Here is a 27,360-nt window from a genome sequence, read left to right as displayed (position 1 = left end):
CATAAAGATGGCCTAGTCTAAAAAAAAATTGCCAAACCCTGGAACTGAGCTGCAGCACGGTGGCCAAGACCATACAGTGGTTTAACAGGACAGGTTCCACTCAGAACAGGCCTCGCCATGGTTGACCAAAGAAGTTGAGTGCACATGCTCAGCATCATATCCAGAGGTTGTCTTTGGAAAATAGATGTGCTGCCAGCATTTCTGCAGAGGTTGAAGGGGTGGGGGGTCAGCCTGTCAGTGCTCAGACCATATGCTGCACACTGCATCAAATTGGTCTGTGTGGCCGTCGTCCCAGAAGGAAGCCTCTTCTAAAGATGATGCACAAGAAAGTCTGCAGTTTGCTGAAGACAAGCAGAGTAAGGGCATGGATTACTGGAACCATGTCCTGTGGTCTGATGAGACCAAGATAAACTTATTTGGTTCAGATGGTGTCAAATGTGTGTGGCAGCAAACAGGTGAGGAGTACAAAGACAAGTATGTCTTGCCTACAGTCAAGCATGGTGGTGGGAGTGTCATGATCTGGGGCTGCATGAGTGCTGGGAGCTACAGTTCATTAAGGGAACCATGAATTCCAACGTGTACTTTGACATAATGAAGCAGAGCATGATCCCCTCCCTTCAGAGACTGGGCTGCAGGGCAGTATTCCAACATGATAACGACCCAAAGCACACATCCAAGATGACCACTGCCTTGCTAAAGAAGCTCAGGGTAAAGGTGATAGACTGGCCAAGCATATCTCCAGACCTAAACCCTATTGAACATCTGTGGGGCATCCTCAAAGGGAAGGTGGAGAAGCGAAAGGTCTTTAACATCCACCAGCTCCTTGATGTCATCATGGAGGAGTGGAAGAGGACTCCAGTGGCAACCTGTGAAGCTCTAGTGAACTCCATGCCCAAGAGGGTTAGGGCAGTGCTGGAAAATAATGGTGGCCACACAAAATATTGACACGTTGGGCCCAATTTGGACATTTTTCACTTAGGGGTGTGCCAGCGGTTTAGACATTAATGGCTGTGTGTTGAGTTATTTTGATGGGAAAAGCAAATTTACACTGTTGTACAAGCTGTACACTCACTACCTTACGTTGTAGCAAAGTGTCATTTCTTCAGTGTTGTCACATGAAAATATGTAATAAAATATTTACAAAAATGTGAGGGGTGTGCTCACTTTTGTGAGATACTGTAAGTGGAAGTGTCCTAGATTCAAGAAATTTTGATCTTGATGCATCTGGGTGGAAGTGAGACACTTGGAATCCTGGTGAGATCCTCTGAAGGCTCATTGGGGTTAGATTTAGGTTACGGGTTACATTTGAAGTTTGAGTTCAGATTAACGGTTACATTTATGGGTCATTCTCAGGAAAAGCAGTTTGAAGTTTAGGATAGTGGTTAGAGTTGGGGTTAGATTTAGGGTATATGTTAGATTTGGGAATCAGTGAGTAATACTTTTTTGTGTCTCTTAAAGTTTATTCTCCAAATGAGAAACAGAGGGGCCACTGCCCCACATATTACTTGAAGTTCTTTGACCAGGGAATACAGTAATTATCAAACAATAACCATTATATTGTCCTGGCCATGCCAAAGTTCACCATCAGGCACTAATTAATCTTAAATTGCATGTGTCACGGGTAAAACTTATAATTTCAGATTTCTATTCAGAAAAAGAAATGTAGTTGCAAGAGGAAGGGCCCCCTCCTTTGTTAATATTTAGGGCATTCCTGAATAAAAGGGGACTTTTACATTTTAATTGAAAACCACTGGTAACATATACTGATTTCTTCTATATCTGTTTGATAATTACAAAAGACACCAGGTGATTCTGACAGAAATCTTGTAAACTAATAACTCCTTGCGCTGTCTGCCTTTACCAACTGTTTTCAGCCATCATCTATAATTCAGTGATCTCTGTGGACTACAGAGCCCATCCTACCTATATTATGCAGTGTCTTTATCTATGTCTTTTATGAACTGTTACTTTCTTTCATGTGGGAGGAACATTGCATTCCTTCTGCCATTTCATTTGTGCTGGCAATCTTGGAGTCATGAACTGACACTTCATTCAAGTGAGTGCTGCTGCAGCAGTGTCTTTATTGGCTTCACAGCAAAAAAATTAAAGCAAAGTTATCTTAAAATAAAATTACTTTATTATATCAAAGTATCAAACAGGTGAAATAGATACAATTAATACCACCATACAGCAGTGGCATATTAAGGAGGATGCTTTCTGTGCTAAATTTTGGGTTTACAAAAGGTGCTCCGGTCTCCTGACATTAATTATTTTGTGTTGAGGCACTCTGCCCCACAGCGCCCTGCAATAGGAAAAGATCAGGTGGCTGCAACACCCCCTGCAGGTCCACACCTGTTGCTTGAGTGACAGCAGGAGCTCAGAGTGAGAGGAAGTCTCATTCTCCTTCCCTGCTTTAGACAACTCCTTACTCTGAGCTCTCACTGTAGTATATGATGACCTAATGAGTATGTTTAGAGAGGGGGGTGTTTGTACTTAGGGTTCTGTGGGGGGAGTGTCAGTACTGGGGAGAGGGGGGCAGGGGTTTTTGAACTTAGGGGCCTGCCCTGAAGAGGGAGGTGGGGTCTGTACTGGGGGAGGGGTGTCTGCACTGGAGGGTCTTTAACGGAGGGAAGGAGTAGTAGGAATGTTAGGAGGGTCAGTCTGCACTGAGAGGCCTGTGATGGTGGGGGGTCCATCTGTTCTGAGGGGTCTGTGCTGGGGTTAAGGGGGATCTGTACTCAGGGGTTTGTGCTGGGGTTCTATCTGTATTGAGGTATCTGTGCTGGGGGTCCATCTGTACTGAGCTTTGGTTACTAGACATGTGCATTCGTTTTCGTCCAAATGCATTTTCGTCCGAATTTCAGGTATTTTCGTTATCGTTTTAACAAACGATAACGAAAGTGCAGAGTCCAAAAAACGAAAGATCCGACATAAACAAATGCTTTATTTTCATTTTCGTTGCTACAACAGTTCGATATAAATAGGAGATTCGACATGATGATGACAATAACAATCTGTGTCCATCAAACCTGTGGTCGAATGTGCCTAACCTTAGCTCTATTAGTCCAAGATTATTCTACACAGAGAGAAAAGATTCGACATAGAGAGAAAAGTTTCGACGTAGGGGAGGAAAGATTCGACGTAGGGGAGGAAAGATTCGACGTAGGGGAGGAAAGATTCGACGTAGGAGAGAAAAGATTCGACGTAGGGGAGGAAAGATTCGACGTAGGGGAGGAAAGATTCGACGTAGGGGAGGAAAGATTCGACGTAGGGGAGAAAAGATAAATAAAAATAATGATGATGATGAATGTTATTGGCTGATTGTAACCAAAGAGGAGGAGCAGTAAAATAGCTAGAACTAAGTACACATGTACTTTGGCTTATGGTGTCTGTTGAAAGTTCTAAGAAGATTCGACGGAGCAGGTAAACTATACGGCGTTGTACAGTTTAGCTGCTCCGTCGAATCTTCTTTGAACATTCGACAGACACCATAAGCCTTCAATGACAGATTCGACCTTAATTTGGATTTTCGGGCGAATGCAATTTTTAACGAAAAACAAAATAAATAAAAACGAATTTCGGGAGTAACTAAATAAATTTATGTTTCAGATGAAAACGAAATTCCGAAACGAAATATTTCAGTGTGCACATGTCTATTGGTTACTGAAAGCTTCCCAGTGCTTTTCCATGCTCAAGGAGCTGGACATGCTATGTACTGCCTTCCATACAAGTGAATGACTGTACATGACTATATTGTTGTAAATGGAAATGCGTCTTTGCATCAATGTTTACTCATGCACAGTTCATTCTACATTCCCACCATGGTACCTGTGTTCTGAGAAGAATGAACTCCTGGACATGCACAGATGTTGCATCATCCCACACAAGCCAATTTCAGAATTTTCTATTACTATCACCCCTTTGTTTACATTTCAGCTCTCAGCATGTGTAAGCCTGCAGACAGATAATTAGTCATTGGTTGCTAAGGACAGGGCAGCCATCTTCCCAGCCCACTCCTTAACAACCAGCTATTCGTCACACAGAATTTGAATTGGTCGGACATTTTGACCGATCAGAATTTGAATCATGCCAAAAATGTGTAATTCTTTAGAAAATTAATAAATGAAATGAAATTAAACCAAACAAAATTAAACAAATTCCAAAACGAATCAACCAAACAAAATTAGTAACATAACAAATCAAACCAAAAGGAAGGGAAACACATTTTTCCATTCTGCACATGTCTAGCATTTATTAAAGAATATTAAATGTGTTTTAAATGCAATATATATACCTGATTATGACTCAATTTCAGCTTCTTGCAACCTCCTGTGAAGCAGTATTCAGACTGGGTGAAAGTAGGACAGAGATTGTGGTCCAATGATGTATCTTGCACTCACATGTTATAAAAAATGACCTCCTGAAAGGCTGAGAGAAAAGAGATAATAAGTGTGATGGCGAGGAGGCAAACGAGTTGTGTTGCTTGTTTGCAGAAGTGAAAAGTTAGGTGAATAGGCAGGCTGTACCTTCTGAGGGGGCCAGGAATGAAGTCCCAGTGCTGGATGGACAGATAAACAAATCCTTTGCCAGGTAAAACAGTTTCCTTATATGTACTTCATTTGTATATTTAGCTATCTGCTGAGTTTTAGCTTTAATGATGATATGATCATGTTTGTAAAGGCAAAAGCAGCATAACCTGTAACATATCATAGAAAAGGTAGAAAGTTGTATAAAAATCATGAGAATGTAACTACAAGGTAATTTTGAAAAATACAAAAGCATGTTTAAAACAGCATTTAAAAGTGATAATTTCTTCTAAAGGAAAGAATAATAAATCCAAAGCAAACCAGCCTTGGCTTATATAGGTACATGGTTACATAGTTGGTAAGGTTAAATAAAGACACCAGTTCAACCTGTGTGGGCATGGGTGTGTGTGTGAGTTTATGTCAATAATAATTGTCATATCCCTCTATATTGTGATTGTTAAGATGCCTATCTTTTTTTTAAACTATCATCACTCCCCGCTGACACAACTGCTTCTGGAAGGGAGTTCCACATCCTTACTGCTCTGACAGTAAAGAACCTTCTACGAAGTTTAAGGTTACACTGCTTCTCCTCCAGTTTCAATTTATGGCCATGTGTCTTTTTAATCTCACTGAAACTAAATGGTTTTTGCCTATGTCAGAGTCACCATTGAGGTATTTGTATATAGCTATCATATCTCCTCTCAAGCATCTCTTTTCCAGGGAGAATGAGTTTAATGCTTGTAGTCGTTTCTCATAGCTGAGGTCCTCTAGTCCTTATTAGCCTTGTTGCCTTTGTGGTCCTTTTTGGATCCTCTCCAGTTCCAGCAGATCCTTCCTGAGGACTGGTGACCAGAACTGGATGGCACACTCAAGATGTGGCCGGACCAGAGTCTTGTAAAGTGGCAGAATTATCGTTTTATCTCTTGAGTAAATGCCCTTTTTTAGGTAATATTATGCTAATATTTGGCTTGCTCTGCAGCAGCTTGGCATTGTATGCCATTGCCGACCCTGTAATCCACTAGGACCCCCAGATCTTTTTCCACCCTAGATTCTCTCAGTGGTTCTCCCCTAGCAAGTAACTTCCATTTGTAGTCTTAGCCCTCAAATGCATTACTTTTGCCATGTAGTTGCCCATCCCATTATTTTATCGAGGTCTTCATGCAAGGTTTCCACATCCTGCTGTGAAGTTATTGCCTTGCTTAGCTTTGTATAGTCAAAAAACACTGAGATTGAACTATTTATGCTAACCTCCATATCAATTATGAATTCATTCAAGCGGAGTTCCGCCAAAATTCTTTTTTTTAAAAGTCAGCAGCTACAAATACTGCAGCTTCTGACTTTTAAAATGGACACTTACCTGTCCAGGGAGCCCACGATGTCCTCACCCAAAGCCGACCTGTCCCTCGGCTCTCGGGTGGAGGCACCGCCATCTTCGTTAAGGGAATCAGGAAGTGAAGCCTTGTGGCTTCACAGCCTGGCTCCCTACTGCACATGCGCAAGTTGCGCTGCACATCCTCACTTGTCCCTGCTGTCTTCTGGGACCTGTGTGTCTCCCAGAAGACAGTGGGGGGATGGAGGAGGGGCCAGACATGGCATAGATCGCCGCGGAGCCTGCGGTGATCTATGCCCAGAAGTGGGAGCAAATACCTGGATTAGACAGGTATCTGCTCCCCCTTCCCCCAAAATGTGCCAAATGTGACACCGGAGCAGGGAGGAACTCCGCTTTAAACAGAATTGGTCCCAGGACAGATCCTTGGGAGACCCCACTTACCACTTCAGACCATTAGTACTTGCTATATATCACCACCATTTGAATGAGCCCAGGTAGCTAGTTTTCTATCCAGGTACATACTCTATGGTCCATGCCAACAGACCTCAATTTGAAAAGTAAACATTTATGGGGAACTGCCACAGGCCTTACACAGGCCTTCCACAGGCCTTCCTTTATCAGACTCTGGAAAAAACAATCTTTCATAAATCCATGATGCTGTTTTCATCAGCAAATTCTTGGATATTGTCCCTTATCATCCCCCTCTTATCCCCTCCAATTATTTACAAACTATTGATGTTAGACTGACTGGCCTGTAGTTAACAGGTATATATCTTGGCCCCTTTAAAATTTTGGTACCACTTTGGCTTTTCTCCAATCAGCTGATACTATTCCAGTCAGTAAACTGTCCATAAAAATTAGGAACAACTATCTGGTTAACCTGGCTAAGTTCTTTAAGGACTCTCGGGTGTAAGCATCTGGTCCTGGAGGCTTATTTGTGTTAAGTTTTTAAAGTCTATTTCTGACACTAGCCTTTGTTAACCTCAAGGGTACATCCTGTGATATGTTAATAACAATACAGTCTTGATTACTATACCCCTCCATTTCCTTTGTAAAAACTGAGGAGAAAAATGCACTTAGTACAGATGCCTTCTCCTTGTATTTTGTATCCAACTTCCCCTGATCATCCCTTAAGTGGCCAGTATGCTCTGACCTAATTTTCTTACTGTTAATATATTTAAAACATTTCTTGTGATTTTTTTTAACTTATCTTCTCTTTTTAGTTGCCCTGATTGCGCTCTTACACTTCTTGTTGCAATCCTTGTAGTGCTGGAATGCTGACAATGATCCCTCAGCCTTATTTTTTTAATGCCATTTTTTCTCTTTTATATGCATTTTTACATCATAGTTTAGCCACCCAGGTTTAACCTTAGCTCTTTTATATGTGTTGCCCCTTGGAATGCACTGGCCAATACCTTTTATTTAATATGCTCCTAAAGCACTCTAATTTTTCCTCAGTTTTCATTGTTCCTAAGATTTTATTTCATTTCATATCTTCTAACATAGAGCACAGTTTAGAGTTGGCTCTTTTGGAATTCAGCGTTTTTGTACTACCCTCATGAATAATTTTTCCTGTAATGTATACAGAATGTAATTACCATGTGATCGCCATTTCCTAAGTTGTCCTGTGTTATCACATCTTCAATCAGGTCTGTTTTATTTGTAATCAGTAGATCAAGCAATGCATTATTGCTTGTTAATGCATCCACCAACTGACCCATGAAATTGTACTGCAAGACATTTAAGAAATGGCGAGCAGTTCCTTCTGCCCAGTCGATATCTGGATAATTGAAATACCCATTATAATAACATTGCTGTTATACCTGAATATAATTGTTAGATCAAGGCTTTTTTTCTTGTGAATACACTGACTGCTAAATTAATGTATACTAATTTATAAGTATTAAAACTTGATTTGATTGTAGCCGTATTAGTGCAATTGTGACAGAGAAAATTGAGTACTGTCCGTGATACTTTTTTTATTTGCACTAACATACAATTTTTCAGGACAAGCTTTCGGGGTATGTCCCCTTCTTCAAGGTCCAAGCAGTACTGCTTGGACCTTGAAGAAGGGGACATACCCTGAAAGCTTGTCCTGAAAAATTGTATTTAAGTGTTAAAATAAATTTATATGATTTAAACATGTTTATGCACGCAGCAGGTATCCAAAATGTCAGCCTCATCTTTGGTAGACATAAGACGAATGTACCTCTGCTCGATTTGCGGAATATTTGCCCAACTGCTTCTAGGTTCAAATGTTAATCCTAACCCCAATGAAGTCAATGGAAGCTGAATCTTTAAAACCAATTCTGACCATTTTCAAGGTTAATAGGATTGTCAAAGGATATGGGTGTAGGGCATCACCTTGGAAGACATGTCCCAAATTAAATTCTGTTCAGGGAGGAGAAGCTTGTTTAACACTTTTTAAAGTGAAATATTATTAATGAAAATTAAATTTGCCCTAAACCTGCTTGTAAACTGGTATACCTAGGACGTGTAGAATGACAGTAAATTTTGCTGCTGGCCTGTTCTATTAAAAAACAGCATGAGGACCCCCTAAACTCTATACAAAACAAAACCGTTGAGCTTTTCTTTAATAACCATACTAGACCATAATCATTGATTAGACTCTGATATGTTTATTAAATGGGGACCCTGTGTTGAAAATAAAATGGGGATTCTTCTAAATATTTATTCCAGACCCTAATCCTGGCATGCAGCCTGGCAAGCCAGGAAATGAGAGGGAACAGAAAGCATGTGCCTAATCCCTTCTGAACCACACCAGGTCACATGTCCTCAACATGGGGAGGGTACCTTATGATGGAGACCCCCTGGGAATTCACCATGTCTCAAACTTGTTAGGGACAAGGGCTCCTTTCCCACATCTCTGATCTGGTGTATTTTGCAATCTGGAAACCCCTTTAAGAGAAAGGGTCAGATAAGGGGTCCCCAGATATTAGTCAGTCACAAAAATGACAATGTTAATAAAACCACATGTTCACATGTATTTATTAATAATAATAATAATAATAATAATAATAATAATAATAATAATAAAAATAAATGAAAAAATACCATGGTGTAAATTATCACTGACATAATTTAGCAATGTAAGTTTATCATTAGTTATGATGAAAGGTGCCTGCTAACCCACCAAAACAAAAAAGTCAACCTGCTGAAACAGGTGCTCCTATCCTACTATTGGCATCAACTGACAGATCCCTGTGTCATAAGCTTGATTGTAAACAAAAGGGCAGGAATGCTGGCTGATGCCAATGACCAAAAATAGAACCCCATGGCTGTCAAATGAATGGGGCCAGAAATGCAACACTGGTTGCTGGGGTGGCAGCAGCCACTAGATTCCTAGGAACCCTGAGAGGGAAACTGTCACATTTAGTAGCTGTAGTATCACCACTGCTAAATGTATGACTTCCCACAGTCAGAGGTCTGGCTCAGTGGGTAAACACCCCACAGAAATCACCCAGCCACCAAGGTTCCAAACCGAATCTTACATCAGTCTGAACTCAAACCTCATCCATAATCATAGGACAGCAGCCATTGTTTAGGAAAGTCCCACCTGTGCAATTCAACTAGAATTTCCATCTAAGACTAGCAGTTTAAAAATATACTCCTGTTCATCTTTCCTCACCCACAAAGCCATCATGACATCCAGCATACATTCATGCCATTATAACATACATTCATGCCATTATAACATACACTGTCAAAATGTACCTATTCAAAAATCTGCATCATACATAGAATTTAAAAATAAACTCTCTGGTTTAGCTTTGTTCTATTTTGAGCATACAATACAATACGGTCTATGGTGGTCTGTAAAAAAAAATGCAAAAGAGGTGATTATTCCAAATCATTTAATCTATCTTTAAAGTCCATTTCTAAGGATAACATACGTGATTGTTTTTCTCCATTCAGACACACACAAAAAAACCCTCAACTTAGCATTTCACTTTTAAGTGTTTTCTTTCTCTAATTGCTGTATTTTTGTATGTTTAATCATGGGTTGACTTAATTCTTATGTCATGATTTTGTTAAATGTATACCATATCATTTTCAGATGCACTTGCTTGTTCTTAGCTTACAATAAATCACAATCTGTTATGAGCCAGGGCCACCTGTCTTTTGTGAGGGAGTAACCATCCATTATTATGGGTAACATGTAGTTATCCCTAAATAATATAGATAAAACCTGGCAAATGTGTTCTTTCTCATATCCTTGTTTTCCTGGTAACATGCAGTCTTTGTTCTTTGTCCTTTATAGAAAATGAATAGAATAAACAAAATCTTGCAGCGCTGTAGATTTAGGAGCTTTCTATACACCATTAGGCACAATAAGGGGCAATCATTTTTGAATAGCAAAGGCAGAAAGTTAAAGGCACAATTTCTTTGCACATTATAATAGATTAAGCGACAGAGTGGGGGTTTATAATGACAAACTCTGAAGACAGTAATGAAAAAAGAATAATTCTGTAAAATCTGTGGAAAGATACAATAAATGCTTATTTTTTTTTTAAAGAATAAAACATGTAACAGATCAGCAGACAATCCATAAATTTGCCTTCACTTAGATTTTTGCTAATAAGGTAGAAATCAAACTTAATCAATCTATGATCAGATAACTAAAGGTTGGCAATAAAAAGTTGCCTACTCCTGCTATAAAACAGGACCCGTTCCAGAGAGGTAAAATGGTACATATGTCATATTAGCTCAATGGCTGGTATAAATACATTTTTGTATTTAAATATTTCTTTAATTATTATTTTTGTGTACATTTCTTAAACAAATCAAGAATGAATGTAAACAAATATCATTTTGAAACACAATAAATGTGTTCTGTAAGCTGAGCCTAATGTCTTAATGGGTTAATTCGCAAAAGGAGTAGATCATGTTCGTTTTGCAAAGTCACTTAAAGTGTTTGTTAACTCAGATTATAACTCACTGCCAGCACCTCTATTATAGGCAGGCATACCACACTGTGTAAGTCTTTTATAAAAATGAGCATAATGAATACCTATTTAGGGTAATCTCCAGGCGGGTCACGTGACTCGCGGCTGCATTACAGATCTTATACATGGATACAGCAGGAGGGACTGAGATCATCCTCTGACATCAGCCAGGGAGCTCACGTGGCCGCTCAGCCCCTCCTACAGAAGCCCTGTCTTGGAGATGTAAGGCAGCCACGAGTCACATGACGGGCCTGATGATAGCACTAAAAATGTATTTACAATCCTCATTTTTTTTTTAAATGACACAGTGTGGTATGCCTGCCTATAATAGAGGGTCTGGCAGTGACCATTGTAAGTTTTTTATTTTTAATAATAGCAGCAGGGAGGGGCGGGGCAGAGACAGAGACACGGTCATGGAGCTGACAGGTAGGGAGAAGGGGGTGAGGAGGAGAGAGGAGAGCAGGGAGGACTGCTGCAGATGAGGGAGGGACGTACGCTAACCACAGTAGTCAGGGCTCAGCAGCCCTGATTATCGTGATCAGTGCAGAGAGGGGGATACAGGAAGTGGCAGGATCAGCCAGGTTTTTTACAGTTTAAAAGGGGGCAGATTACACAGCACAAGCATTGTGCTGTGCAATCTGCCTTTGAGAACCATTTGAATTTTTTGGGGGGGTTAACAAACACTTTACGAAAAGGAGTTGACACTGCACTACCCAATAAAAGGGTTGCTCACCACACACCTCACCCAGTATTAGTTATATATTGGCAGATCAATGTCCTAAGTGTTCTCTTTTGCCCAGTATCAACTTTCAGATTATTGCATTAAATTCTTTTAACAATTGCCCCATTCCAAACCCAAACGACTTATCCTACCACTATAATTTTTAAAGCAGAAGAACGATGGGGATGTATAATTTAATCCCGGGAATCAGAGTGTAAATCACTCAACAACAATACAGATTATAGCTTATTCAGGAAAAGGTAGCTTTTTATTTAATACATAGTTACATGGTTACATAGTTACTCAGGTTGAAAAAAGACACTAGTCCATCTAGTTCAACCATTAAAAAAAAACACACACACACAAATAGAAAACCCCCATATATACTATCCTATACCCATAGTTGATCCAGAGGAAACCAGAAAAACAAACAAACAGACAAACAAAAAAAAACAATAAAGCATGATCCAATTCACTCCAGTGTGGGAAAAAAACTCCTTCCCGGTGAGGACTGTCATTGTTATTACTGCTAAATATTAATGTCCAGTTATAATTTGTGCATTTATGAATGCATCTAGGCCTTTTCCTTCAGATGTAAAGAACACCCCTTTGTCCTCTGTAATGACCTGAAAGTGAATAACACTACACCAAGTTGACTATATGGACCATTTATGTATTTATACAGTTACATGTTGATCATATGCCTCCTTAATTGCCTCTCCTCAAGAGAGGAGATATTCAGTTCAGCTAATCCCTTCTCATAGCTGAGCTCCTCCATGTCTCTTATTAGTTTGGTTGCCCTTCTCTAAACTTTCTCCAGTTATCTGATATCTGCTTACTACTGGTGCCCAAAATTAACTGCATATTCTAGATGAGGTCTTATTAGCTCTCTCTGCAGAAAGTATGTTGCTAGCTTTAGAAACTGCAGCTTGTGGTTATCTCCCACCGTCTATAAATGAAGCAATTATTATAGTTTTGTGAAAACCAGATAAAACTCCTAATAATCCTGAATCATATCGCCCAATATCATTACTTACATCAGATGTAAAGCTGATGGCAAAAATATTAGCCATTAGATTGGTGAAAGTAATAGCTAAGATAGTGCATATAGATCAATCTGGTTTTATCCCAAATACATCTATTGCAATGAATACAAGGCGCCTATTTCTTAATTTCCAGGTCCCGGATGAAAATCTGGGTAATAGAGCTAGTTATATTGTCACTTGATGCAGCAAATTTTGATTTTTGATATCATAGAATGGGATTATTTATGGCATTGTTTAGAAAAAATTGGATTTGGGTGCCAGTTTATAAGATGGATACAACTCCTTTATTCTGCACCAGTGGCACGGGTGCAGGTTAATGGACATATATTGGCGCCTTTTTCAGGAACAAGACAAGGATGTCCATTATCACCTTTGCTTTTTGCATTGGCTTTGGAACCGTTGGCAGCATCTATATGCCAATCACCAAATATTATTTGGTTTTGTAGACCCTTAGGAGAGGATAAAATTTCCCTATATGCTGATGATACACTTCTATTTTTGGGAGATACAACATCTTCTCTAAAGGCAGTGATGTGTTTAATTAAAAAATATGGTTCTTTTTCAGGTTTTACAATTAATTGGGACAAATCAGTTCTTCTACCTTTGGATCCTCTGGTGACCAATCTGCCAGCTGTAGTTTCTACATTTAAATATTTGGATGTACATGTTACATCACAAGTAAATACATATGTGGAGTAATTGTTCCCTATTTTTTAAGCGGTTTAAGCAAGTGGGAAAAATTTGGAGTAAATTACCTCTAACAATAATAGATAGAGCTAGCCTGATAAAGATGATATGGATGCCACTGCTACTATACTTGCTACATAACTGTCCTGTTTGGCTCGCTCGGAAATTCTTTAAGCAAATAGATACCTTGTTCAGAGAACTTATTTGGAGATATAAACACCCCTGGATTAGATTGGAAATTCTGCAGTTGCCCAAAGATGAACGAGGTTCGGCTGTCCCGAATGCCATACTGTATTATCTGGCATCTCAACTTCAGTAAATAAATGGATGGAATGTTAAAGATTGTGAGGATCCCATATACCAAGTTATATTTTCTCAGCTGCCAATGGATCCACCGGTGCAGTTAATAGTAGCACATCACTTTTATAGTACATGTAGCTATCCTATATTCAATTTAATAAGATTTGCACTACTATTCAACAAGATATTCAATATTAGGGATATACTCAATATATGCCCATATGGAATAATCTGCAGTTGCCTGAGGTTTTGAGGTTTGAAAATTTAGATTTATGGAAGAAGGCTGGCATTTTGCGTCTGTGTCAGTTTTTTGACAATGAGGTTTTGCAACCATTTGGTAAATTGGCAGAGAGATATCACTTGCCTAATAAATTATTCTTTCAATACGTACAACTATGGCACACTTTGCAAAGTCAAGCAGAGACTTTTTTATTAAAATATAATCCTTTACCAACTTTAACGCTTGCAGTAACTGTAAAAAGCTCTAAAAAGGGACTTATAGGGAGTATATATTCTTCTTTACAAACGATAGCTAGAACTAATCTACAATCTACTAATCTACAAGAGGGTAGCTGCGGAGGGTGTTTTAGAGATCTAGAGACACTTAGTGACGAGGAATGGGAACAAGCTTTGAAGAATTTAGTTGAGGTATCCCTGTCATCTTCACAGTGTCTAACGCAGTTATTTATTATTCATAGAGCTCATTACACTCCTTTAAAGCTGTATTCATGAGGTAAAGCAGTTACGTTTAATTGTCCAAGGTGCACTACTGATACAAGTACACTTATACTATATATATGCTGTGGAGATGCCCCAAAATGCATCGCTACTGGGAGTGTATATTTGACACTTTAAACTTCTTAAGCTCTAAGCAGGTGAATTTAGACCCAAAAATAGCATTGCTATGGATTATACAGGAAGATACCCTCACAGCTGTGTTTCTTTCATAAGTGTTTTATTCTTTCATAAAACTGTGATACTCAATTCTAAAGGCAAATTAGTCTATATTAAACAGGAAAAGAACTGCAACATGTAAGAACACAATACACTGAAACTGTTTATGTTGAAGATCTTTAGATTTTTAGCAGCAAAATGCTAAAACCTCAGTATAAGGAGGCGCTTTTGAGTGTTTTTTTCCTACCACCATTGTGAAGAAAGTCATTACCATGGTTCATAACAGTGGCACTGTAGTCTGGTTCTAGTGACTATGCAGCCTTCCAGCCTTGTACAGTAATTGCAGAGAATGAGAAACTTTGCTATTAAGGATGGAAGGTTACTGGGAGGGGAAGCAGAGAAAGCAAAAGCTGTTGAGAAACTGGATAGGTTCCAAGTACAAGGGCTTTGTTGTGAACTAAGCAAATGAATTGCTCCACAATATCTAAAGTAGGGATGAGCTGAGAGTTCGGACAGAACCCAAGTTCAGACAGAGTGTTGTGGGTTTGGCCAATTCAAATCAAATCTGAACTCAAGGATATTTTGGTGGGAATTTCCCAGATAAACATCCCATAATGCTTTACGAAAAGCAATCATTGGCCTGAGACTTGCAACTCACTTCTGGTGACGTCACCTCACCAGAGGTCAGGTGCATGACTTCGTTTTTTTGCCAAATCCCAACCAACACACTATAAAGAGGCTGCTTTCCAAGCAGCCCATTCATTGAGAGAGATGAACAGCTGACAGTATTGCAGGGAGAGAGAGGGTTATAATGCACTGTGCTACCACAGTGCTATATTCATTGCTACTCTATATTCCCACTGATTATTTACAGGGATATTCAGTGAGTGGGGCTAGGGAGAGAGGCGTGTAAGTCCACCTACATTCACTGTAATTTCGTAAGACCCAACAGTCCTTTTTAGGACTATTTTTTTTAATTTCTGCTTTTTTATGTGTCAAGAGAACCCCTTAATAAAAACTGCGTACATCAAGTTAAAAACCACAAGCGAAAAAGATATGTGACCCAGAGGGCGCTATCACCATGATCAGCCATCCTGGATGGAGCGAGCGCTTCCTTGCAGATAACCACAATCACTTCCGGGTAGACGGTGGAGGATGGTGGAGCGCAAAGCGTCACTTCCGGGATGTCGCATTGGTCACGCCCTGACCGGTTTCGTCATTATAGACTTCCACAGAGGGTGTGGCCACACCACATAGCAACAAACCTAAATATCCTCGACACCACCAGTCAACCAATCAAGTGTGCCCAGCAACAGATGACAAAACTCGCCACTGTAATTTCATTGGGCACGAGTGGTTTAAAAGCTGTATAGGGAACGAGGCACATAGAGACCAAACATATACAGATCAATTACAATCTAAATACATACATCTCAATATAGCAGAAGCAAGAGAGTACATGAATTGGTGGGAAACAAGCACCCCGAACAGCGCAAGTGAAACTGAGTATCACATATTAAATGAATACTCAGACAAAATTAGATAAATAGATAAATATATAAATATAAAAAGCAGAATAATTTAAAATAATTAAATTACTTAAATTACTATTCCACCTGCCATAAACTTGTCCATAAATCGCGGACAAAGTAGACACTAACGGATTATAATAAATATGGAAATATTAGATGGACCATACAACGTAATCCTGATCCATTAATAAGGACCAGGTATAAATGATGGGAATGTCAGAAATAATAATAAAGCATAACCCTGAAAAAAGGGAATAAAATACACTAACCTAACGTTGAATCAGACCTAAGGTCTAATAATAAATATAAAAACCTTTCTATCCTCATTAAAGAATTGCTAAAAATATTATTAGAGATATTAGAAACTAAAAAAGAGAGCAGATGTGGGACTTTAAGTGAGGCACACGGGAGCAGAAGTCAAACTAGAATAAAGTTTCAATTTTTTTAATATAAAGTAATACATAAATTCATAAGTTTACATTTATAGGCACATAGCTCAATAAATATAATTTGCATTCGATCATAAAATACAGTCCAACAAGGACTTCTATGTAAACATATGAGAATATGAATAAAAGATACATAAAAATAAATATGTGGCACTCAGTGTCACTAGAAAAAAGTGGCAAAGACAAAATGCAATAACATTGGAACATACATACATAGCTCATAATAGTGTATAACTAACGGTAGTTGTAAGCTCTATGCCGTTTCGGACCTTATAGCCACTCATCAGGAGCATAACCGTATTAATCACCTACGAATAGGGAAAATAGCAATATTTAGAGTAGATTTAAGGACAAGTGGGCAAATGTAAAACATAAAATTCCACATTCTTCCACAAAGACCATGAACTTACAATTGCGTCCGTGCAAAGGCGGCGCAGCCCTGAATGCAAAGCCCACCCACAATGCCAGGGTCCGAAGCTGAGGGAGCGTGTCCAGGCAGCAGACCCGGCAACAAGAAACCCCCAGATTGGGTCAGAGTGTGACGGGGTGACCTCAGTGAGAGGAGGAAAAAAGACCTGAAAAGCAAAAACACGAAGTGAATAGGTAAGAATAGTGTGAAAAAATGAAAGAAGAGTATAAAGCAGTGAAAATGGGTTGGAATAAAAAAGAGTGAAAGAAAGAGAAGGGGAAAATGGAAAAGTAAAAAGAAAAAAAGTTTCGAGAAAGAGAGAATAGAATATGAGAGAAATGACCAAGATAGTCCAGAAAAAGACCAGGGAAGGGGAAACATCAGGAAACTGAGTGAAAGAAAAGGGGGTGAGGAAAGACCATACCTGTGAAGGATAGGAGTAGGGGCATGGTTGCCAAAAGTGTGTGGCTGCTTGATGGTGTACGGATAAAGCCTGAATAGGGAGACACCTCACTGGGAGAAGCCAGAGCGGGGAGTGCCACCACAGAGCACACCCCCAACGTCATTATTAGAGATATAAAAATTATGCAATGAGATATAAATACATCAATGAATATATACATGTATAAGTGGCCCCATAGTGTATATATATGTATATATAATAATTACACAAACCTAGGGGCAGAGAGAGTAAACAAAGGAGGAGACCATATAAAGGGATGTACAAAAAGTGCACTCAAGAAACCCTATAAATCTTAGTCAACCTGAAACAGCTATATCTTCTAACAACACAGAAGCACTAATATAGGTGGTAAAACTCACATAGAGGGAGAATAAATGAGTAGGGACCACAGGAGAGTACAGGGCATATTAATAGTTGTTGATAAAATAGTTTATGTCTAGATCAATGTTTAACCCAATGTCTACCTTGTCCGCGTTTTATGGACAAGTTTATAGCAGTTGGAATATTAATTTAAGCAATTTAATTATTTTAAATTATTCTGCTTTGTATATTTATATATTTATCTATTTATCTAATTTTGTCCGAGTAGTCATTTAATATGTGATACTCAGTTTCACTTGCGCTGTTCGGGGTGCTTGTTTCCCACCAATTCATGTACTCGCTTGCTTGCTGTATTGGGATGTATGTATTTAGATTGTAATTGATCTGTATATGTTTGGTCTCTATGTGCCTCATTCCCTATACAGCCTTTAAACCGCTCGCGCCCAATGAAATTACAGTGGCGAGTTTTGTCATCTGTTGCTGGGCGCACTTGAATGGTTGGCTGGTGCGGTCGAGGATATTTAAGTTTGTTGCTATGTCGTGTGGCCACGCCCTCTGTGGAAGTCTGTAATGACAAAACTGGTCAGGGCGTGACCAACGTGACATCCCAGAAGTGACGCTTTGCGCTCCACCGTCCTTCACCATCTACCCGGAAGTGATTGCCGTTATCTGCAAGGAAACGCTCGCTCCATCCTTTTTTGCTTGTGGTTTTTGATGTATGCAGTTTTTATTAAGGGGTTCTCTTGTATATGGGGGTTTTGTCTATAAATAAACAAGATTACGCTATGTGCCGATTTTCTTGTGTTTTATGACATAACTTTGGAGCCCCTGTACTGGTGGATCTTGATGGTGATGAAGATTTAGGATCTGAGTGGCTTTTGTTTATTCTACCATAACGCTGACTCATTAAGAGGTTTCTGGTAAGTTTGACCCCCTGGGGGAGTGTGCTGCACAAGGTGGAATTTGTTCACTACCTCTGGTGAAAGGTGCACGTTTGGACCACTTTAATTGAACATTCAAAACGCTTTTTGAACTGTCCTTTTTACCATCCACTGCTTATAGACTTTTATTTGTGGGGAAGATCACATGCTGTGATATTGCACTTTATATCATGTTTAATTTTAGCGCTGTTTTAGTATTTTAATAATCCAGTGTTCGAACTGTTTATTTTTATACTACTGTCTGGTATTTTTCCTGTTCTTTTTAACAGCTGCTTAGTACCTTTTAAATATTGTGACAATTATATTTTTAAGGATTTTGCTTATTCCAGCTTATAGATTTGTGGGATTGATCTGGCGCTGAGTAGGTGCTCTTTAGCCCTTTTTTGTACACCTCTTCTTTTTAGATTTTTGTCTCTTTATTCTCAGCTGCCATGGATGCCCTACAATTTATAAGTAGCAGAAATATTGATATTATAATTTGTTTGCCATTAATGAACACACTACAGCACAAGCTAACTTCAATGGAGCTATTAATGCTCTCGGTAATGTCTTAGAAAAGCAAGTGAGAACTTGGTGGGACATTTGCACTTTAGAACAGTACATGAAAGAAAATATTATTTTTAGGAATTTGAGATGGAAAGTAGTCCCACAAGATGGCCTGGATGATCCAGAATCAACCAAAGAATGGATGGAATTCTTTAATGGGATGGGGTTCAAGTTACAAGAGCTTATCCTAAAAAGAAAATGCATTAAAATGTCACGATTAGAAGCATGTATTAATGAACTTCAGACACAACTCAAACCCATTAAAGCTTCACAGAAAGTGATAGATTTTAATACTCGGATCAAAAAGAAACTGGAAAAAGTAGACAAGGATACACAGAGAAAAAAAAGATTAAGAAATTCCATAGAGATATGGGTGATTTTCACTCTATTTATCTCTGGCAGCAATTAAAAGTCCTGAAGTGAATTATAGGAATATTGAGATTGTACAAGTGGAAAATCCTATAGAGAGATCTCAGCACCCCACTATTAGTGATCCTCCTATAAGAAATTTTCAAAGAAGTGAGGGACCTACACACCCCCCGGCAGGGCAGTCCACTCTAATTAGGAGTAATATAGACCATGGGAGAGATAGACCGACTAGAGGGGGCCCTCCAAATTCTTATTACCATTCTATGAGCAATAATCAATATCATGTTCCAGTACATAATAGATACAATGTTTTGGGACAGTATAATGATAAGGAGAGATACCAATCCCCTCCTTTTTTAGGGAGAGGGAGAGGATGGCAGAAACGGGGTCGAGGATTACCCCCACGAAGAGGAAGACCTCCAATGTACCCTCAACCAACACAGGAGCACAGGGGACCCCAATGGAGGGACCCAATGGGAGAGAGAGCGAGTCCAATATCAAGGCCTAAGGAGAGAAGAACAAGGGGCTGCAAAGCTGGACGAAGGATCCAGAAAAAGAAGGAGAGAACAGGATTAGGAGGCATCTTCAACCTGACGGATGTCAATTTAACACATAAGGAGACTAACATTTTACATTTGGGTCTGAAGTGCAGCTTAAAAAGACCTATTAATAAGTTTGATGTATTCATAGACGTACATAAATATATGAGGAGAATTAATATGAAAAAATATCTTTTAAACAAAAACTCCCAACCTGTCACTAGTCTCTCGTCAGTTACTATTGATAGTGGATTATGCAATAAATCACTTTTCAATCCCCTAAATGGGGCTAATCAGCAAGTGGATGTGTTTAAAGGGCTCGTTTTATGAGATCTTGATAGTCTAATACCAAAAAAGGACGTGAATCCACGATATATTCAAGAAGGCATTGAATCGTTGGAAAAAAGAAAAGACCTGGTTATAAGAGCTGTGGATAAAGGGGGTGAAGTGGTAATACTCAAGAAAAAATGTTACCACAATCAATGAATTGAGATGCTTATGGATGAAGATACATATAAGAAGTTGGATAGAGATCCCACTATACAATATGAAAAAGAACTACAGGTCTTGGTCAAATCAGGATACCGAACAGGAGTTTTATCCATTAAAGAGAAGAAGTATCTCATTCCAAGTTACAATAGAATCCCGACTATATATACATTGCCGAAAATCCATAAGGATTCACAATGCCCTCCCCGGAGGGCCATTGTCAATGGGATAGGGTCAGTGGCTTCACGGATGTAGCAATATTTGGAACTCTTCTTACAAAAAAGCGTAATATAAGCCAAAGCGTATTTAAGGGACACAAAAAAATCTGTTACAGCTCCTACAAGAAATTGATTTGTCCGAAACAGAAGAGGTATACCTGGTGACAGTTGATGTCTCTTTTTTGTATACTGTCATCCAACAGGATGATGCCCTGCTGGCCCTAAACTGGGCCCTCAGCCAGAGGAAAGATATATCCCACAACCAGGTGTTTATAAGGAATGCCCTGGATTTTTGTCTAAGTCACAACTCCTTCTGGTAAAATGGTGACTTCTACTCCCAGAGACATGGTGTCGCAATGGGCGCCAAGTTTGCTCCTAGTATAGCAAACTTATTTATGGGTGAGTGGGAGGATAAAACAATATTCTCTGTAAAGAGGGACCAACTCCTGATGTACAGAAGATATATCGACGACCTCTTCTTTATCTGGTCTGGGACGAGTACCTCATTGCAACAATTTTTGGAACAATTAAACTCCAATGCCCTGTACAGACGGTCGGATTTTCCGATGGAAAATATGTGATAGGATCTTGTTGTCGGAAATTCTGACCGTGTGTGGGCTCCATCAAACATTTTCCATCGGAATTTCCGACATACAAAGTTTGAGAGCTTGCTATAAAATTTCCCGACAACAAAATCCGTTGTCGGAAATTCCGATCGTGTGTACACAGATCCGACGCACAAAGTGCCATGCATTCTCAGAATAAATTAAGAGAAGAAAGCTATTGGCTACTGCCCCGTTTATAGTCCCAACGTACGTGTTTTACGTCACCGCATTCAAAACGATCAGATTTTCTGACAACTTTGTGTGACCGTGTGTATGCAAGACAAGTTTGAGCCAAAATCCATCGGGAAAAATCCATGGATTTTGTTGTCGGAATGTCCGATCAATGTCCGACCGTGTGTACAAGGCATAACACTACCAATATAAAATTAACAAATGATTTCAGTACAAGCAGTATCCACTTTCTTGATGTCAGTATCTATAGACAGGGTAATAAACTGGCCACTTCAGTATATTTTAAGCCTACAGACTCCAATAGCTACTTACAAATTCAAAGTGGACACCATCCCATGTGGCTAAGAAATATCCCTAAGGGACAATTAACCAGAGTGGGGAGAAATTGTACAGAAATTGATGATTTCCACTCACAAGCTTTGGTGATTATGAAAAGATTTGTGGAAAAAGGCTATTCTGGTGAAAATCTGGACTCTATTATTGAGAGTGTAGGCTTAGTGCCAAGGGAAGAACTCCTAAAGGATACATCTTACCCTGTAGAGAGCAATAATCAGTAGACATGTGCATTCGTTTTCGTCCGAATGCATTTTCGTCCGAATTTCAGGTATTTTCGTTATCGTTTTAACAAACGATAACGAAAGTGCAGAGTCCGAAAAACGAAAGATCCGACATAAACAAATGCTTTATTTTCGTTTTCGTTGCTACAACAGTTCGATATAGATAGGAGATTCGACATGATGATGACAATAACAGTCTGTGTCCATCAAACCTGTGGTCGAATGTGCCTAACCTTAGCTCTATTAGTCCAAGATTATTCTACATAGAGAGAAAAGATTCGACGTAGGGGAGAAAAGATAAATAAAAATAATGATGATGATGAATGTTATTGGCTGATTGTAACCAAAGAGGAGGAGCAGTAAAATAGCTAGAACTAAGTACACACGTACTTTGGCTTATGGTGTCTGTTGAAAGTTCTTAGAAGATTCGACGGAGCAAGTAAACTATACAGCATTGTACAGTTTAGCTGCTCCGTCGAATCTTCTTTGCACATTCGACAGACACCATAAGCCTTCAATGACAGATTCGACCTTAATTTATATTTTCGGACTAATGCAATTTTTAACGAAAAACGAGATAAATAAAAACGAATTTCGGGAGTAACTAAATACATTTATTTTGCGGACGAAAACGAAATTCCGAAACGAAATATTTCAGTGTGCACATGTCTAATAATCAGTAATGGAGTTTTAAATCAGGGTTTCACTCGCAATACAGGGAAGTTGAAAATATCTTCAGCTCCCACTGGCGTATCCTTCTTCTGGAGAAGGTACTTAAACCAGTATTACCCTCTAAACCTGGGTTCATTTATAGAAGGGCTCTCAGTTATGCAGATAAAGTTTTAAAGAAGGTATTAGATCCTCCATGCAGACCCCCATCCTTTTGGAATAAAGACGGGTTTTATGCTTGCAGAAGATGTTGTGCATGTAAAGATGTTAGAACACCGATAAGAGCCCTGGATAAGTTTACTTCTACCTGTAATAATAAGGAGTTTAGGATTAAGGAGTTTATTACCTGTAATATGGCATAGGTTGCACAAAAAGATTGCTCAGAATACAGATTGCAGAACGTATAGCTAATATTAAAATAGGCTTCAAGGACCACAATGTATTTTAAGATACACCATAATCAGGATCCCTCTGGGCTGAAATTTTGGGGTATCGACCATTTGAAACCCTTTTGGAGGGGTGCTAATCTAGTGAGGGAACTCTCTAAATGAGAAACCCACTGGATTTTCTTGGTCGACACTTTATCACCCAACGGATTAAACATTGATCTAGACATAAACTGTTTTATCAGCGACTATTAATATGCCCTGTACTCTCCTGCGGTCCCTACTCATTTATTCTCCCTCTATGTGAGTTTTACCACCTATATTAGTGCTTCTGTGTTGTTAGAAGATATAGCTGTTTCAGGTTGACTAAGATTTCCAAGGTTTCTTGAGTGCACTTTTTTGTACATCCCTTTATATGGTCTCCTTCTTTGTTTACTCTCTCTGCCCCTAGGTTTGTGTAATTATTATATATACATACTGTATATATACACTATGGGGCCACTTATACATGTATATATTTATTGATGTATTTATATCTCATTGCATCATTTTTATATCCTCTCAACCCCCAAAGCACCCTCCCAATGTTGAGGGCTCGTGGCCTGGTACGGTTCAGGAGGGGGGGACGCTCCCCCCCCCTCTTTTCCTGCTGCCTGCCAGGTTGCGTGCTTGGATAAGGGTTTGGTATGGATTTTGAGGGGGACCCCACGCCATTTTTTTATTAATTTTGGTGTGGGGTTCCCCTTAATATCCATACTAGACCTGAAGGGCCTAGTATGGAATTTAGGGGGACCCCCACTCCATTTTTTAAAAAATTTTGGTTCGAGTTCCCCTGTGGGGAAATCCCATGCCGTTTTTATCAATTAACTTTTATGTGTATTGTCGGACCGACAATTCATTAATAGTCGCGAGTAGTTTTAAAGTGGAATTCCACCCAAAAATGGAACTTCCACCTTTTGGATTCCTCCCCCCCTCTGGTGTCACATTTGGCACCTTTCAGGGGGAGGAGGGAGCAGATACCTGTCTAATACAGGTATTTGCTCCCACTTCCTGGCATAGGCCACCGCGGCGCTTGTGGTGACCTATGCCACTTCCGGCACCTACCCCGTCCTCCCAGCTGTATTCTGGGAGACACACAGGTCCCAGAACACAGCAGGGACCTGAGAGGACGTGCACCATGACTCGTGCATGCGCAGTAGGGAACCAGGAAGTGAAGCCACATGGCTTCACTTCCTTATTCCCTTACAGAGGATGGTGGCGGCAGCAGCCGAGAGCCGAATGGCTGCCGACATCGCGGGACCCCTGGACAGGTAAGTGTCCATATATTAAAAGTCAGCAGCTGCAGTATTTGTAGCTGCTGGCTTTTAATATTTTTTTTCAGAGGACCTCCACTTTAAATGACTTTTTTTCCTTTGAAATGTCATTTTGCTGTCAGACTGTTCTAAACACGGGAAACATGCGCCCCTTTACAGGCATACTATAGCCACCCCCAGGTACAAAATTTAAAGGAATATTACACTTTTATTGTTTCACTTTAAGCATTATTAAAATCACTGCTCCTGAAAAAACGGCTGTTTTTAAAACTTTTTTTGGCATTGATCCATGTCCCCTGGGGCAGGACCCAGGTCCCCAAACACTTTTTATGGCAATACCATGCATATAAGCCTTTAAAATGAGCACTTTTGATTTCTCACATAGACTTTTAAAGGGTGTTCCGTTGCTTTCGAATTTGCCGCGGACACCCCAAATTGTTCGCTGTTCGGCGAACTGGCGAACAGCTGATGTTCGAGTCGAACATGAGTTCGACTCGAACTCGAAGCTCATCCCTAATCTCTAATAATATTTATAGCAATTCTTTAATGAGGATAGAAAGGTTTTTATATTTACTATTAGACCCTAGGTCTGATTCAGCGTTAGGTTAGTGTATTTTATTCCCTTTTTTCAGGGTTATGCTTTATTATTATTTCTGACATTCCCATCATTTATACCTGGTCCTTATTAATGGATCAGGATTACGTTGTATGGTCCATCTAATATTTCCATATTTATTATGATCTATTAGTGTCTACTTTGTCTGCGATTTATGGACAAGTTTATGGCAGGTGGAATATTAATTTAAGTAATTACATTATTTTAAATTATTCTGCTTTTTATATTTATATATTTATCTATTTATCTAATTTTGTCTGAGTAATCATTTAATATGTGATACTCAGTTTCACTTGCGCTGTTCAGGGTGCTTGTTTCCCACCAATTCATGTACTCGCTTGCTTCTGCTATATTGAGATATAAGTATTTAGATTGTATTTGATCTGTATATGTTTGGTCTCTATGTGCCTCGTTCCCTATACAGCCTTTAAAGCGCTCGCGCCCAATGAAATTACAGTGGCGAGTTTTGTCATCTGTTGCTGGGCGCACTTGATTGGTTGGCTGGTGGGGTCGAGGATATTTAAGTTTGTTGCTATGTGGTGTGGCCACGCCCTCTGTGGAAGTCCATAATGACGAAACCGGTCAGGGCGTGACCAACACGACATCCCGGAAGTGATGCTTTGCGCTCCACCGTCCTCCACCGTCTACCTGGAAGTGATTGTGGTTATCTGCAAGGAGACGCTGGCTCCATCCAGGACGGATGAGCTCGCGAAACGCATCGGGTTAGAGATGTATCATGTATATCTGTACTCACAATACTTTGATGTTATGTCATTATGGCTATGTTTTTAAGACCATCATGTTATGCTGCTGTTCTTATGAATTTGTCACTTATGTTCATGACCTGTATTGGATGACAATGATTCTAATAAACTTTGATATTTTTTTATACTATCACATTTTATTTACCTGTGATCATAATGGACACCTCATTTAAAGTTCCATGAGCAAATTTTTGTTTTTTTGTGCAATATAGGGATGGAGGTGTCTCATGTTAGGGAGCAACTTTCAGCCTTTCCTTTTTCTATTTAACTCAGGTGGAAGACATCTAATATGCCCCGAGTCTGTTGCTGCTCCCAGACCCTATTGGTTAATATATATTCCTGATCTTCAATCCATATCAGGAGATGGTCATTCGTAGGTGACTCCTTTTCTTGCAGACATGGCCCCTTTGGGTCTGCCCCTCGGTTTGGGGGTGGCGGTCCGTTTCCCCTGGGAGCTGAGATGCACAAATGGGGATATTATTCCCCTGCTGTCTCCGCCTCTCCACTCCAGGGTGGGCGGAGCCACCATGTGCATCGGTGTCATGCTTTGTGCCCAGTGGGAGACTTCCGCATCCAGCGGCGTCCCCACTCCTTGAGCACAGCGTGTAATCCTAGGTAATGGGCAGGGATCTCTGTTGCGCTCCGCCATACCCCGGTGGGCATGCTGTGGGTCCTCCTCCTCACCGCCAGCCGCATGATGTTAGGGGCGGAGGCCACAGTGGATGTCTGGGTATTTAGGCGGGGGTGTTGGCATGGCAAACTTTCTCCTTTGCTGGGTCCTTCCACACATTGACGAGAGATCACACTGGTAGGTATCACCTCCTCTACTATATCCATATATGCTATTTCATTAGCACACTCACCATCCACATACACTGTGGAGTGTCATTTGCACACACTCTCACTCCTTTTATTCATTTCACTTTTCCCTACTTCCTTATAGTTTTTTCTGTTTTGCATTTTTCCCTCTGTCACCATTTTCATCTTTTCTCCTTTTCTTTTCCTCCTTTTCGCACCACCTCTTCATTTCTTCTTACACTCCCTCCATTCACCTTACACCATCTTCCCTATGTCATACAGGACATCCCTGTATCTCCTGTACCCTAGTATACCATCTCATACTCCCAGAATATTGTGATACTAAATATCTGAGTTATACGTACATACATATATACTCCCAGAATATTGTGACACTAAGTATCCGAGTTATACATACATATTATATAATTTCTCACAGTGAGTACACCATATAGGATTTATGGGTAACTCAGGACACTATGAATATTGTTACATTAACTACCAACTATATACATACATTTATATATCTCATCACAGTGAGTACATCCTGCATGACCTAGGGGCAACATTTGGGTCCCCATTTCTTTTCCCTTTCTTCTTTTGCTTTTTCATGCTTTGTTGGACACTTCTGTACCCCTTGCACTAGAGTATACTATCTCATATTTTTAGGATACTGTTATATCTATTACTGTAGATCCATATATATATATATA

The 27,360-nt window shown here is 39.7% G+C and overlaps 1 protein-coding gene across 1 annotated transcript in view; it reads left to right on the top strand.

Moving 5' to 3' along the window:
* The window catches only part of GABRG3 (gamma-aminobutyric acid type A receptor subunit gamma3), a 1,294,012-nt gene that overhangs the window by 338,481 nt on the left and 928,171 nt on the right, over nucleotides 1–27,360 (top strand). The gene's annotated exons all lie outside the window — the stretch shown is intronic.

The sequence above is a fragment of the Aquarana catesbeiana genome, linkage group LG02, assembly GCF_042186555.1.
Source record: "Aquarana catesbeiana isolate 2022-GZ linkage group LG02, ASM4218655v1, whole genome shotgun sequence".
NCBI classification, from domain to species: Eukaryota; Metazoa; Chordata; class Amphibia; order Anura; family Ranidae; genus Aquarana; species Aquarana catesbeiana.
This window is presented reverse-complemented; position numbering and strand designations above follow the sequence as displayed.